The sequence below is a fragment of the Camelus bactrianus genome, chromosome 4 (genome assembly GCF_048773025.1).
Source record: "Camelus bactrianus isolate YW-2024 breed Bactrian camel chromosome 4, ASM4877302v1, whole genome shotgun sequence".
NCBI classification, from domain to species: Eukaryota; Metazoa; Chordata; class Mammalia; order Artiodactyla; family Camelidae; genus Camelus; species Camelus bactrianus.
In genome coordinates this window covers 22571159-22585722 of record NC_133542.1, presented here as the reverse complement: position 1 = coordinate 22585722, position 14564 = coordinate 22571159, and positions in this window count along the sequence as shown.

The following is a 14564-nucleotide window of genomic DNA, read 5'->3' as shown; positions in this document are numbered from 1 at the left end:
GCTTAGTGCCTGGTGCATAGTAGGTCCTCGGGAAATGCTAGTCAGCTCTCGGTGGAAATGGGCCAAATCTGTGTGAAAATAGATCTAACGTAGGAAAAGAGCCTCGGAACATGAATCCTCCTACAGCTCAACTGAGCCCCACTTAAGGACAGTGAAGAATGACATTTACAGGATTTTACAAAAATGATTTCTGCCATCCAAGCATCGGCTGCCTTTGCGTGTTGCCTCTATTTTCACCCTACCCTTCATCTCCTTTAAAATAAGGAGACTTCCACCCACAGGCGATAGATAGTACACAATATGGACTTCATGATTTCTCAGAGGAGATGGAGATTGTTTATATCACACATAAAGTACTTCTCTCCAAAAATCCCCATGACACATGTCCAGTTCTCCAAAATGTGTCCTCAGCCACCATGCAGAGGGTCACCTGTTTCTCAACCTTTCCCTACATAGACTTCAAACATCTTCAAGCTACAGCACCCGGCTGTAGATCTCCCTTCCGAGCCTCTCTGTGTCTCTCTCCCATTTTAACCAGAGCAGTTTAGGTCCATACCAGATCCCTCACACTGTCCTCATGTATGAAGAGACCAGCAAATATCAGATCCTCCCGTCACTATGTGTTAGACTGAGTTAATAGTATGTAACAATAACAACAGTGGCCACAAAACCTTCCTCCTGCTCACGTGTGCCAGTGTTTACATTCTGCCCCTGTGGTCATTAACACCAGAACTAAGCTACCCAACAGAAAGGGACAGAAAGTCACAAAATTAACTTTAAAATAAGTCACCCAGTTGCATGTTAATTAATAAAATTATTTCAAAACAATGCGATAAAAAAGCCTCATGAGCGTTAAGTTTTGCACTGATACTTACTCAATTCTCTGTTCTTGACACACATCTTCTCAAAAGACACCACCAAGAAAAACTAAAAACTTAAGCCTAATGAACTATTGCTTTTATTTCTTAAAGAAAAAACAAAAAACCTTCACAAAAGCACACCCACTGATAGTGGAAGCAACATAATAATAGAGTAAAGGGAGAGAGGAGGTCAACATGGTGGAGGTCACTTAGTCTCACACTCTCGTTTTACAGAATCACAGTTCATGGTTGTACAGTAGAAACTTCTTAAGCAGAAGAGTTTCTTATTGGAAAATTATTGGTTAGCTCACAGAATCAAGGTGAAGACTGAACAACAAAGCTGAAAAAAATGGCCCGGAACCAAGGAAGGTAGGGGACACTGCCAAAATCATTTTACAGGAACTGTTCTAGACTCTACCACTGGGGGCACCAACACAGGACGTCGCCATTAAACCAGCGGACTCTTTCCTCCACCACCATAAAAATAATCACTGGTTGTCCCTGCATCTCTGTACCAGGCCTTCAAGAGTCAAAATCCTAGGGAGGATCATCCAACTGGATTAATCCAGCATCATATTTCTATGGAGCAATAACTCTATGAATGCTAAGGGGTGGCTGCAGGTGTCCCAGGCAGAAGTGCCAGGATCTGTGGGGTGGGAAGTAAGAGGCGTGTGCCAAGGCGCAGGGTGGGGTACTGTCAGGTTGCACCGGCACGAAGCTGCTCACTGCTCACGCACACCTGCTGATCTTATTGTACAGCTGCCAACGAGACCAAGGGATTTAAGGTACAAACAAGAAGGCCCTGTGTTTTTTAAGACTTTGTTTCCGACCTTTGACACACAGCTGTCTCACTACCAACACGTAAGTGTCTTACCAAAGCAGCTCACGTGCTCACGACTCCCCGCCCCTCAGGTCTTACCAGCATGACGTCATCAGGGTAGTGGGCCAATAAAATGTCTTGTCGAAAGCGGGAATGGCCAAGGCCGCAACGCCACTGTGAGGTGGCATAAAGTCCCAAAGTTGGTATCACCTGAAGCAATTCAGCAAAATTTTATTGTTGTTCCAAGTGAATTCAAAGGTTTCCCAATATTTCCTACTCATGGAGCATTGGTGAGAAATGCCAGTTCAGTTGTTAAATGCAGGAGCCAAGACAGAACCAATCTGTTCCAGGTAAGGAAACTGTATTCAGGAAGCAGTTGAAGTCACCTCTAATTAAGATTAAGAAAATCTACCGTTAGTCTCTAAAAATCCTTCTGTCTTTAGCACTGGCCAAGTAGGCAACTTAAAATGAGGATGCGGTAGGACCACCCCACCACTCTCACATCCCTCGTAGTGTTTCTAATACCTGTGGTTCCTCCAAGGGATGTAGTATTGCTTTTGATTGATTACTTCTTATGAAACACCACACACTTCCTTTGGTTCTTTAGACCATAAAAGCCTTTACTGTTAGAGTCTGGAAACTAAAGTGAGGATTCTGCTATTAGCTGAGGGTAGCTATTTAAACTTCCACACAGAAACTGGAAAATTAACCACAAGTTATAATTAGGGTTCCACTGAGTCCACAGAGAGGCATCCGGCTGAAAAACCCACCTATCTCCCAGAAGCAGGCTCCATGAACTCCCACTCCAATGGCACTCTGTGTCCCCAGGCAGCAGTGTTCAATAATCCTGCGAAGTTTGAAGTATTCTCCTATTCTCAGTGTGCAGTGACCAGGCAAAATGTCTGCAGGTCCCCTTGGGGAAGGTTAAGAGAAGAAGCCCCCACATGTATTTGTGATATTATTGAAGTATCTTCCTCAAGTGTACCTGCCTCCTTTTTAAAGGACTCTGGGTCTATAAAGTGACTCTGTCTAAGGACTGAAGGGACAGCCACAATTCTCTATACAAATGACTCAATTCAGGCAAAGTCCTGAAGTAAATGAGGCCCCAATTTTTCAACTATAATGAGCACATCTTCATGATCAAATAGTATATTTAAAAGACCCCTGTGAACACAAAACAAAACAAGACAAAAAATATCATGATGTTTCATCCCCAAATACTTCCTCAAGCCATCCTAAAAACAAATGACACCACAAATCTAACACCACCATGGTACCGTTACCACGTCTACCAAAGCCAATCAGAATTCCTGACTACCATCTCATACCTATTATAGTTTCCTCTACTTACGCTCACAGTCTTTCTACAGTTAACCAGCTGTTTCTTATGTTATGTTGTACTATATTACACTGAAATATATAACATACCGTATTTCAATATATAGACTTCCAGTTTCAGATTAAAGATGTAGAGGGCTGGAAAAAGTGTCACTCACACACTTACAACAACAAAAAAAGCTCAGCTGCAAATGAACAACTCTTCTTGAACCCATCCCACAGCTGAGATCACAGGGCAAAAGAGTAATACGAAATCTGAGAAAGACGAGCACCAGGAGGGAGAAACAAAACTCCAGCATTTACTCACACGGGGGAGATGCCACCGGAAGGTCTATGTCAGTAAGAAGCTAGGAACCCAAAGAGTAAAAGTAAATACCTATGAGCCCATGCTGATACAAATAAATGACTGAACAAATAAACACACAGGGGAGAAGGGACAGCTCCTCCTTACAGGAGAATTCCAAGTAATAAACATAGCGATGAAGGTTATAGTAAATTACCTTAGAACCAACACTACAGTCAAAATTACTGCAATCAAGATTCACTGATCAAGGCTAAGATTACGAGGAAAACTTTATGCAGAAGTGAGATATTTACATAGCCTTGAAGTATCACGCCCAAAATATTTATTACCAAGTTTTAACATACGTCCACCAATTCTGTGAGAGTCTGCCCTTCAGGAGGTGGAGTTTAATTCCCCTGTCCCTGAGAGAAGCCTGCACTTAGTGACTGACTTCTAAAGCACAGAGCATGGAAAGAGTGATAGAATGACTTTACAGTGGACACACCTAGAAGACACTGCCTTACCCACATGGTCAAGGCTAACACCAACAGTAAACAGTCATGCTGATACTACGTACCTATGATGTGTAATGAGAATAGTGGTGTCTGACCCCCAAATTCAAAACCAGTCTAACCATGAGGAAACACCCGGCAAACCCAAACTGAGGGACAGTCTGAAAACCACCTGACCAACAGAGGAAGACAAACACCATATGATATCACTTCTGTGTGGAAGCTAAAATACGATACAAATAAACTTATTTACAAAACAGAAAGAGACTCACAGACATAGAAAACATACGGCTACCAAAGGGGAAAGGGAGTGGGAGAGACAAACTAGGAGCTTGGGATCAGCAGATACAGACATATAGGTATAGATATAGCAGATAGACAGCAAGGTCCTACTGTATAGCACAGGGAATGTTCAATAGCTTATAATGAACCATAATGAAAAATAACACATATGCATAACTGAACACTTTGCTGCACACCATCTAACACATCATTGTAAATCAAATACACTTCCATTTAAAAACTTCTTTTTTTTTTAACCTAATACTCTTCAAAAGTGTCAAGGTCACAAGAAAACAAGGAAAAAGCAAGAAACTCTCATAGACTGAAGAGAAGACTACGAAGATGCGGAAGGTAAATGCAGTGCGGGTTCCAGAAGGGGACAAGGGCATGAGCTGTGACCGATGACATCCAGACGAAGCCTCTAACTGAGCTGCTCATAGCGCTGCACTGAAGTTAATTTCCTAGTTTTCATGACTGTACCATGATTATGTAAGAGGCTCCCACTGGGGGAAGCTCCTGAGATTTTGATGGCCAGTCTCCATTGGCCTTTGAGTGCCCCAGGACCCCAGAAGAGCCACACCAATGAGCAGAAGTACCGGGAGCAGCTTCAGAGACCACACGAAAACGCTGAAGATGAGTCTCCAAAGCATAAATATGTCCACACGATAAAACAGAAAGGAGCGGACATTTATTACTTATTGCTCCTCAGACCCTTCCCGCAGCCTTGCTCACCCCATCTTTGAGGTCGGCAGCCTGAGAAGAACCCCTCAAAGGGTTTTAACCTCAGAGGATTTTTTTATACTATTTCAAAGTCTGAGAAGTAAGTACAGTCATGTCACAGGCTCTCTTCTGTGGCCGCCCCGGAGGAAAGGTGGCTGCCCTCCCTTCTCTCACTGTCCTTGAAGACCAGCTGCCCACCGATCTCACCTGCTTCCCTTTTGGTGTCTAACTTCCATCTCTCCTTGCTGTTCTTCCTCACAGCACTAGAAACATCTTGCTGTACCATGTACAGACCCTCCAAAAGATCCATTTTCTCAGACTGTCACTCATCGAGGTACTGTTTCTACAGGCATTCCTGAGAAAGATGGATTTGAGAAAGCAAAACAATGAATTGTCAGAGCACTTATGGTTCCATCTCGGAATCAACAGTCACCCAACACACCCTGTCTCCTGCCAGGTTTATATTACTGCTCACAACACCGTGACCAGTGATGTTCACTCCTTGGGTCAAGGCAGATCCCCACCTGCCAGCCGTAACGCCAACCTCTGTTTTCTTCACCCAGGAAGGCCAAATTAGAGCAAGTGAAAGTGATGTTATTACAGAGAAAACTTTGAATTCATTTCCATCTATTTGTTTAGAAAGCACATCACTTGCAAGCTTGAGCACTGTAACCGTGAACGGCCTTCCTGTGAAGCTGCCGGCAGCCCAGGCCACAGATGCCGGCAGGCAGCTCCGTGGTGAGCACTGCAATTAAGAAGCACTGAAACCTTAGGAGTGTATCCTACGCAGATTTTCATAAAAACATTTCCCGACTGGAACAGTTTTGGCCTCAGCATTTTTAGGTTAATTTGGAGAAAGTGAGACAGGAGGGAAGGGGGCAGGGCACAACCCTTAAAAGAATGACACAGCAATTAGCATCAAGATGGCAGAAGACTCAACTCCCAGCAGACCTTGAGCCTTATTATAGGCTCACCACCAAGTGGGAAGTGACACCCCCAGGCGCCCGGACAGGCCCGAGGCGAACCACATCGAAAAGGGGGCCGTGGCCCCATTCCTGGGAATCTCCGCCCCTTCCCCAAAGTAGTTGGAATAATCCTCTCACTTCTTAGCATATGCAGTAACTGAGCCCATAAAAGCTAACAACCCCGCAGCCTGTGGCCTCTGTCACTCTCTCTGGCCTTCTGAGATGGCCTGCCTGCCCTCTGTCTACGGAGTGTGCCTCTCTCTGAATAAATCTACCTTCACTCTGCTACGGCTCCCTCTTGAATTCTTTCCTGCATGAAGCCAAGGACCCTCACTTGATGGAGCGCATCCCAGGAACTTGCCTGGGACCTGGGACAAGGCCATCCTTTGTGCCCCATTTTCCTGCATCAAATGTACCAAGAAACTGTAGCTCAGATTGTTTTAAGTTTTAGGGGCATTTTAAGTATTGCTAAGAAAAAGGTTTAATTCTATTCGCTTTTCACACACACCCACTCCCCAGACATTGTCTTGTGTAACCCTTACACTAGAAAGAGAGCCAGTTTGCCACACTTGCTTGGCTTCTCCACCACCAGATACTCGTGCAAGGCCTGTGGGGAGGCGGAGGAAGGACAACCCCGGCCAAGGCCCTCCTACACAAGAATTTGCAGAGAAGTCAGTTCAGCAAATGTTAGGCCCACCCACCATTTCTCCTGGCTCTGTACCGGGAAGCTCCCAGGTTTAGTCACTCAGACGCCAAAGAGGTGGTCTCTGTGCCCAGAGGCACAAGGTACGCAGGCCAACTGGCGGCCTCTGCTTCTCCCTCTCTCTCCACGCCTAATGATCTCTGATCTCTGGTTTTAGTATTCCCAGGTCACACTCATAATTCACAGGCCGTGGAGAGGTAGGAGGGACGATCGGCAGCACTTCCATGAGGACACTTTCCACAGTGGGGAATCCAGGGCATGTGAGCCTTTTCTCACCATCTCCCCACGCACGGGCACTAAGGCTTCTGTCAGCTTGGGTTTCTTTCCTTATCACAACAGTCCTCTGAATGCTTCCTGATAGATGAGAAATCGGATGCTGAGAGGGTGTAAATCCTTTGCCCGTGGACTCAAGCATCTGAGCCCATGCTCTGTCCATGGACTGTGCCATAAAAGGTCCAAAGGTAGCGTTAAGAGCCATTTTCTAGAACTGAACTGTTACCACAAGGAGGCATTAATTTGCACTTTCCACTAAGGCTCCAACAAGAGAAAACAAGCTTAAATTCCATGGAGAGAAAGTTTGGGTAGACAAGTTAATAATGACCCACTGAAACAGGGAGCTGGGAGAAGGGTGAACACTCCTCCAGCCTTAAGAGCACCTGTAAGGGCAACAGCAACCACTCATCTTGATTTGTTTAGGGAAAGCAGAGGAGATCTTTTTTCTTTCAAGGTCGACTGATCCAGGGGGAAAAACTGAATCAAGGGAATACTAATCGCTAAGATTTAATGGAGTGCCTGTTTTGTGCCAGACTTTATTCAAGTGCTTTATATTAGGTAATAAAAGTAAGATCAGAAAAAGTGGAGCACAATTTTTTTCCCTGGAAAAATAAACACTGTCCTCAGACTATTTTTAAAATTACAAACAGTGAAATTCCATTTCACGATTACCATCCAAATAATACTTCAGCTCCATGAAGTTAAAAAGTTGGCCGTTAAAAAACTGGTGGAGAAGAGAGGAGAAGTTATAAGAGACAGAGGCAAAGGGGGGCTGCGGGAGAGAAGGGGGAAGAAAGAGAATATAGGAAAAGAGGAAAAACACGTTTAAAAGTGGGGGATGGGGGAAAAGAAGAGAAAGAATCAAAAGGAGAGAACAGGTGAAAAAACTGAGGAACAAATACAAAGAGAAGATAAAGAAAACCCTAGGGGGATTACTTCTACATCACACTTTGCTACTGAGTCAGGTTGTGCATGGACTTTAGGGCAAAATATCAATGGATTGTTTCCTTTTACGATGCCTGGTTAACTGTTGAACCACGGGTCACAGATCTCCAGTGTCTCTTACTATGTTTTCAGAGTCTTGGCTCCAACTGATGTAACTACTGTAGGTATTTGGAAAACTTATTGTTGAGGTGACTCTGCAGGTAGCCAGGGACCTCCACTTTTGCACTGAACGCCAAAATGAACGAGAAACTGACCCTCAAGTTCGAAGCAAATCCAGTACTTTCCTAGGAAGCAGACTAAGCTTCATGGTTGACACTGCTGCTCAAGGCCGAAAAATAAAATTAAATGAAGTCTATCTAGAAGCATTATATAATGGTGACACCATCCCAACTGAAAAAACATAGATCCCTGGCTGGACTCTAGATTTCCTCCCTTTCTGGAGCAATCCTTTGCTACAGCTGCTCCTCACGCTAGTCATTGTCTATCTCTCTTCCTTTGAGTCAACACACTCGGTCAGCGGTCTCAACACCGCCTTACAGAGCGTCCCCGAGGCGCTCACCACCTCAGAGCGACACGTGAAGCTGTTCTCCTGACCTCGTTCCTCGCGCCTCTCCATCCGTCACGATTTCCACCCTGGGTCAAGGCACTGAGGGAGAGGAGCATATTTTTCAAGTTAGGTTGAAGATCGTCCAAGTTTCCTACATCTCCGCAGGCAACTTCACAGGCTTGTGCAACACAACACGGAATTCTGAAGGCAGAGTGGTGCTGCTCAGGAATAGTCAGAAAGTCACCAGATGTTGCCATTACACAGACTCCAAAATGCTTTCTTCTAAATGTGCATGTGATTAGATCTTGGGCAACTACTCTATCATTATCGTAATGGGGATTTTTTTTTTTTTCTGTCGCAACGTTGCATTTTTCCTACTCAAAGTCTCTTTTTGACTAAATGAATTTCACATGTGTAATCAAAGCATTATGCATGTCACTGGACTTGGAGTTAATGTGAGCAATTTTTGTTAAAATTTACCCACATGGTAAAATACTCTTTGAAAACAGTTTCATGAAAAAGACTTCTTAAAGTTATTATTTTAAACATAACCATGCATCTTTAGTTTAACTGCAGTGTTTTTTCTCTTAGTTCAAATGGGTATCCTAGGACTCAACATATTTTTACATCAGTGTGAGAATTACATTTTGGTTCATAAGCAATGATTAGTAAGTCATATATTACTGCACAAAGAAACGTTAAAACTTCAAAACCTCCTGGAAATAAAGGAATTCTTTAAAATATGATTAATATTGAAAGACTGAAAATAACATCAATTATTTCATTTATTCGATCATTCAACAAGCATTTATTGAGGACCTACCTTGTTCTAGGCACAGGAAAACCACAGGACTTGGAACAGTCGACATCTCGTGAAGTTTATATCCTAGAGAAACAGGAAATTGGTTACATAAATTATGGTGTACTCGAAGGGTGGAATACTGTATGGTCCTATGAATGATGTTGTACAAGTATATTTATTAACTAAAATGATGTTCACAGTATAGTAAGTAAAAAGACAGGTTACAAAGAAGATTACAGTATGAGGGTTTTTATTTAATATACATAGTAATAGCAGAGCTAACAATTCAGGTTTTACTATAGGTAGGCACTGTTCTAAATAGTTCACATGAAGTGTTTCATTTTCTCCTCATTACAACTCTGTGCAGAGTTTGGGGTTAATATCATTATTAACCCCATTTTAAAGATGAAGGAAGGGCGACTGAGGCACAGAGAGATTAAACATCTTGCCTAAAGTCATACCACTTGTTAGTGAAGGAATTAGGATTTAAACTCAGGTAATTTGGCTCCAGAGATATGTACTTTTTTTTTTAATTGAAGTCTAGTCAGTTACAATGCATCAGTTTCTGGTGTATGGCATAATGTCCCAGTCATGCATATACATACATACTTTCATTTTCATGTTCTTTTCCACTAAACGTTATTACAAAATACTGATATGGTTCCCTGTGCTATACAGAAGAAATTTGGTTTTTTATCTATTTTTATGTATAGTGGCTAACATTTGGAAATATCAAACTACCAAATTTATCCCTTCCCACCCTCTTTCCCCCAGTAACCATAAGATTGTTTACTATGTCTGCGAGTTTGTTCCTTTTGTAGATGAGTTCATAGTGTCCTCTTTTTCCTTTTTTCTTTCCTTTTTTTTTTTTTAAATTCCACATATGGGTGATATCATATGGTATTTTTCTTTCTCTTTCCAGCTTACTTCACTTAGGATGACAATCATTATTAGGTCCATCCATGCTGCAGCAATGACATTATTTTATTCTTTTTTATAGCTGAGTAGTATTCCATTGTATAAATATACTACAACTTCTGTATCCAGTCATCTATCGATGGACATTTAGGTTGCTTCTGGAGATACGTGCTTTGATTAACGTGCTCTTCTACTCCTGTGTGCTTGGGCTCACACTGCAGCTTCAAATCCAGGCTAGGCTACTTGTCAGTCATGTGATCAAGGGGAAGTTATTTAATCTTCCTAAGCCTCAGCGTCTTCCATTCCGAAAATGGAGAAAATGACTGGCCTCTCACATGATGTTCACATGTGGATTGAGTGAGAAAATTCACATAGAGTGTTCAGCACAATGCCTGACACACTGCGAGGACTTAATAAATATTCACCATCAATATCATCTTCTTCTTCTTCTTCAAATTCTGGAAGAATACATGCCCAAATCCTAACCGTGGTAATTTCTGGGAAGTATAATTACAGAACACTTTGCTCTTCTTCTCCGTTTTTAACAGTATTTTCCACTTTTTCCAAATATATATGTATTGTGTGATTAACAAGCTCTTGGGTAAAGTAAAATTCATATTTCTCAATTATAATTTCTATAAAGGGTGGACTAACAGTGCTCAACTTTTTACTGAGCACATTCTATGTATCAGGCACCACTGGGGGTGAAGAAAACATAAAAATGAGTGAGACACAGAGGAAGCTCTGACAGAGTTTCGGTAGAGTAGGCAAAAAACAACAACAACAACAACAATGTAGCAAGAGAACTGTCAGGACAGCAGGCGACTGTTTCGAGAGAGACGTGTGCACCAGGCTACATAAGACCAGGAGAGACTGGGGACCCTCCCAGGGAGTGCAAGAAGGCTTCACAATGAAGGGGGCGGTGGTAAGAGTCCCCAGGGCTCAGGAAACGTGTCCACCACCTTTTCAGAGGAAAAAAATGAAGTGTGTAACTATAGTATGATAGAAATGTCAGAAGTAACGAAATCAGCTGCATAAATCATCAACTGTAATTTTTCTCTGTTCATCTGGGACTTAAAACTTCCCATATCTAAGGACTCCGAGTGTTCCCCTGGCAATCAACTCACCTCACATCATGCTAACACATGAGCCTTTCGCTGAAGTCCTAAGGATAAGCAGGAACTTTCAAAGCGGATAAGTGGGGCTGGGAGCAGAGGGGATTGTTCTGGACAAGCCAGCTGAAGGTGGGAGCAATGACACAGAGCTGTTAGAGGGAAAATTCAGGGACAAGGAGAAGCCTGACCCAAGGAAGGTGAGCATGCATGAGCAGGACCAGTGAGAAGTGAAATGACAGCCCTTACTTGAATTCTCAGAAAATCGCAGGTGTGAGAAAGGAGGGCTTGGAAAGAGAGAAGAGTCCTGCACTGAATTGTGCACTAGTGAGGACACGAGCTGGTATTCACATCCTTACCATCCCCTTGAGAGACCAGAAATCATCAGAAACTCACCTTCTGATTGCAACGAGTTGGAGTACTTGGGCTACATCTAAGGATGAAGACTGATTACCAGTGGAGAGAGCAATTTTGGATGTTACTTAGGGGATGATGCTCACCTATTGTTTTATTTCCAGTCCTTGGAGACGGAACATTTATTTTTTAATAAATGTTTTAATAAAACAAAACTTTCACACTCTCTTAACAAATTAAACCTAAATCTCCAAAGTCATCAACTGATGAAAAAAAAACTCAACGTAAGGTCAAAATTTGGAACCACATTAAAGACTTGATACAAATTGCTAAGATACATGGGGGCATCCCAAAAAGTAAAATGTGTGAAAGTCGTAAGCAGGTAATTTACACACAGCAAGTACAAACGGGTAATAAACATAAAAAGATTGCTATTCTCTTCAGTAATAGAAGCAAGGCAAATTAAAACAACAATAAAGTATCGTTATTTTCTATCCAACTGAAAAATACTTTTAAAATTATAACAGCCAATAGCAGTGTTACGAGAAACTTTCAGAGAACAGTTTGATAACATGCATCAAAAAATATACCTACACTTTGAACAAACAGGTGGTCACCAGAGGGGAGGGGGTGGAGGGAGGAAAGAAATAGGTGAGGGAGATTAAGAAGTGCAACCTTCCAATTATAAACTAAGTGAGTCACAGTTTTGTACAGCGTGGGGCAGAGAGCCTGTAACTGTGCAGTATCTCTGCACGGTGACACAGCGTAACTAGGCTCATCACAGTGAACATTCTGAAGTGTACCAACCAGTGAAATTGAAAAGCTACTCCCAGGAAAATTCTAGAATTGACTACTACTCAGAATTTAGGTAATTTTACTAAAGAAAATAGTGCCATCATGAGACAACATAGGCTCACAGAATGAGTCAGGCCAGATTAATCTCTTTGACTTTTGCCAAAGGGCCCCAAGATTCACAGCACAAGAAAACACCACAGACCAAACCTAATCTCGTCCAAGTACTTTATGTCTTTCTCTGTCTGTGACCAATAGCAATTCTGTCCACTGACTTAATGAAGCACTTCTTATAATTTATTAAATGCATTCGTATAGATGAAGCACTCACTCCCGTTTTTTATTCTTTCCATAATGCCTGCATACAGTGGGCACTTAAGTGTGTGAATTGATAAATAAAAATGAGGCTACGTTTTAATATTCTTTGAAGATTCTGGTAAACTTTTCAATGGAAGGTGAGTTTTTAGAGAAAAGGTCCTAAAGATACGTGAACAAAGGGCTCTGAGTTCCTTTAGCAGAGGAGGGACAAATCAATTTTCCCTCTCAGGTCCTAGATGGAAACAAACCGTATTTCACCGGGTCAGGCAAGGGGAGAAATCCATCTGGTGTTTATAAAACAAACACTTGGGTTCCACTAGATTCAATCAGTTCACAATTACAACCCCCTGCACTCCTCTTACCAGTCCCCAAATCTGAGTGGTGTTGACCCAGCTCACTTTCGCCAACATCCTTAGAGGTCACTTTTTCAGGATAATAAAATTTAGCATAATCGGAACTATAAAAAAAAAAAAGTACGGCAGCTGACTAGTGAGAAGGGAGGCACATGATACCATCAGCTGGGGCTTCACAAACCTCCTAAAAAATGTCCTGCCTTCATTTAAAAAACCAGCTGGGTAGGTTTTTCTTCATTTGCTTATGATTTTCTGGACTGAAATTAAATATTTGTTCACATTCTAGAATGCTGCCACTTCAATAATTCCAACTCTGTCCCAAGGACCAGAAGTCCTGATTTTCCAACTGCCTTCCTGGTGCTTAAAAAATGTATAGGAGTTGAGCTTTAAGAAAAAAAATATAGGAAGAGAGTAAAGAAGGAAAGATTTCAGGTCTTTAAATTAAAGGAAACAGCTAATCTTCTCAAATGTTTAAGTTAGAACATAAATTACAGGTAACTCCCACCATAAACACAGCTGCACTATCTCGTCTCATGACATTAAGGACAAACACTGTCAGGATCTCAGGAAAAGCAGCAGCTGTCTCTCTTTGTGGGGAGCAAATGAAAGCGGTCCTGCTGGCATCCCCGAAATGCAGTGCGCATGAGGATGTGGGCGGACACCTCCCTCCCGTCCACGCTCCCTGGCTTTGAGATAAGCAGGAAGGTTTCCTTTAAACAGCCTCGACATTCCAGCTGCAGTGGGAGCCCGTGGGTCCATGACAAACACATGCACTCAATGTCAACAACACAACAGTCTGACACATGACAGAAAGCACCTCAGACGACTCTGCTCACTGTAGCCGTGCTGTTGAGAAGCAATTATAAGGGGCCCACAGGCACAGCTCCAGAGCTGGGCCTCCTACGAGGAGGGACTGGGCTGAGCTTAGCGGAAGGAGGTGAAGGACAAGGTGATTCCTTTCTGAGTAACTCAGATAATCTCAGGGTCACTGAGGTAGCTTCTAAGCGCCTAAGGACAATGAAAGTAAAAATGAAGAGAAATAGTTTGTATTTTTTTTTTTGATGAAACTATGGCTTTGATAGCTCTCAATGCAAGAGCTGGAAATCAAAGGAGGGAGGGAGAACAGGAAAAGGAGGGGGAGACGAGAGTAGTGAAGAAGGGCAGGCAATGCTCCTTCCAGATCTAAGACCACAGAATTTTATTCTTCTAACTGAAGTATAGTTGATCTACAATATTGTGTTAGTTTCAGGTATATAGCAAAGTGATTCAGTGATGTATATTTTTTTCAGATTCCTTTCCATTATAGGTTGTTAGAAGACATTCTGTATTGTTCCATGTTATACAGTAAATCCTTGTTGCTTTAGTGTGTAGTAGTGTGTGTCTGCTAATCCCAAACTCCTAATCTATCCCCCTTCCTTTCCCCTTTGATAACCATACATTTGTTTTCTATGTCTGCAAGTTTGTTTCTGTTTTGTAAATAAGTGTGTTTGTGTCATTTATTTAGATTCTACATATGAGTGATATGTAATATTTGTCTTTCTCTGTCTAACTTACGTCACTTAGTATGATCATCTCTAGGTCCATGCAGGTTGCTACAAATGGCAATATCTTATTCTGAACAGAATTTTAGATCTGGGTGAAACATTTGTGATGTAGTGCAGTGGTTC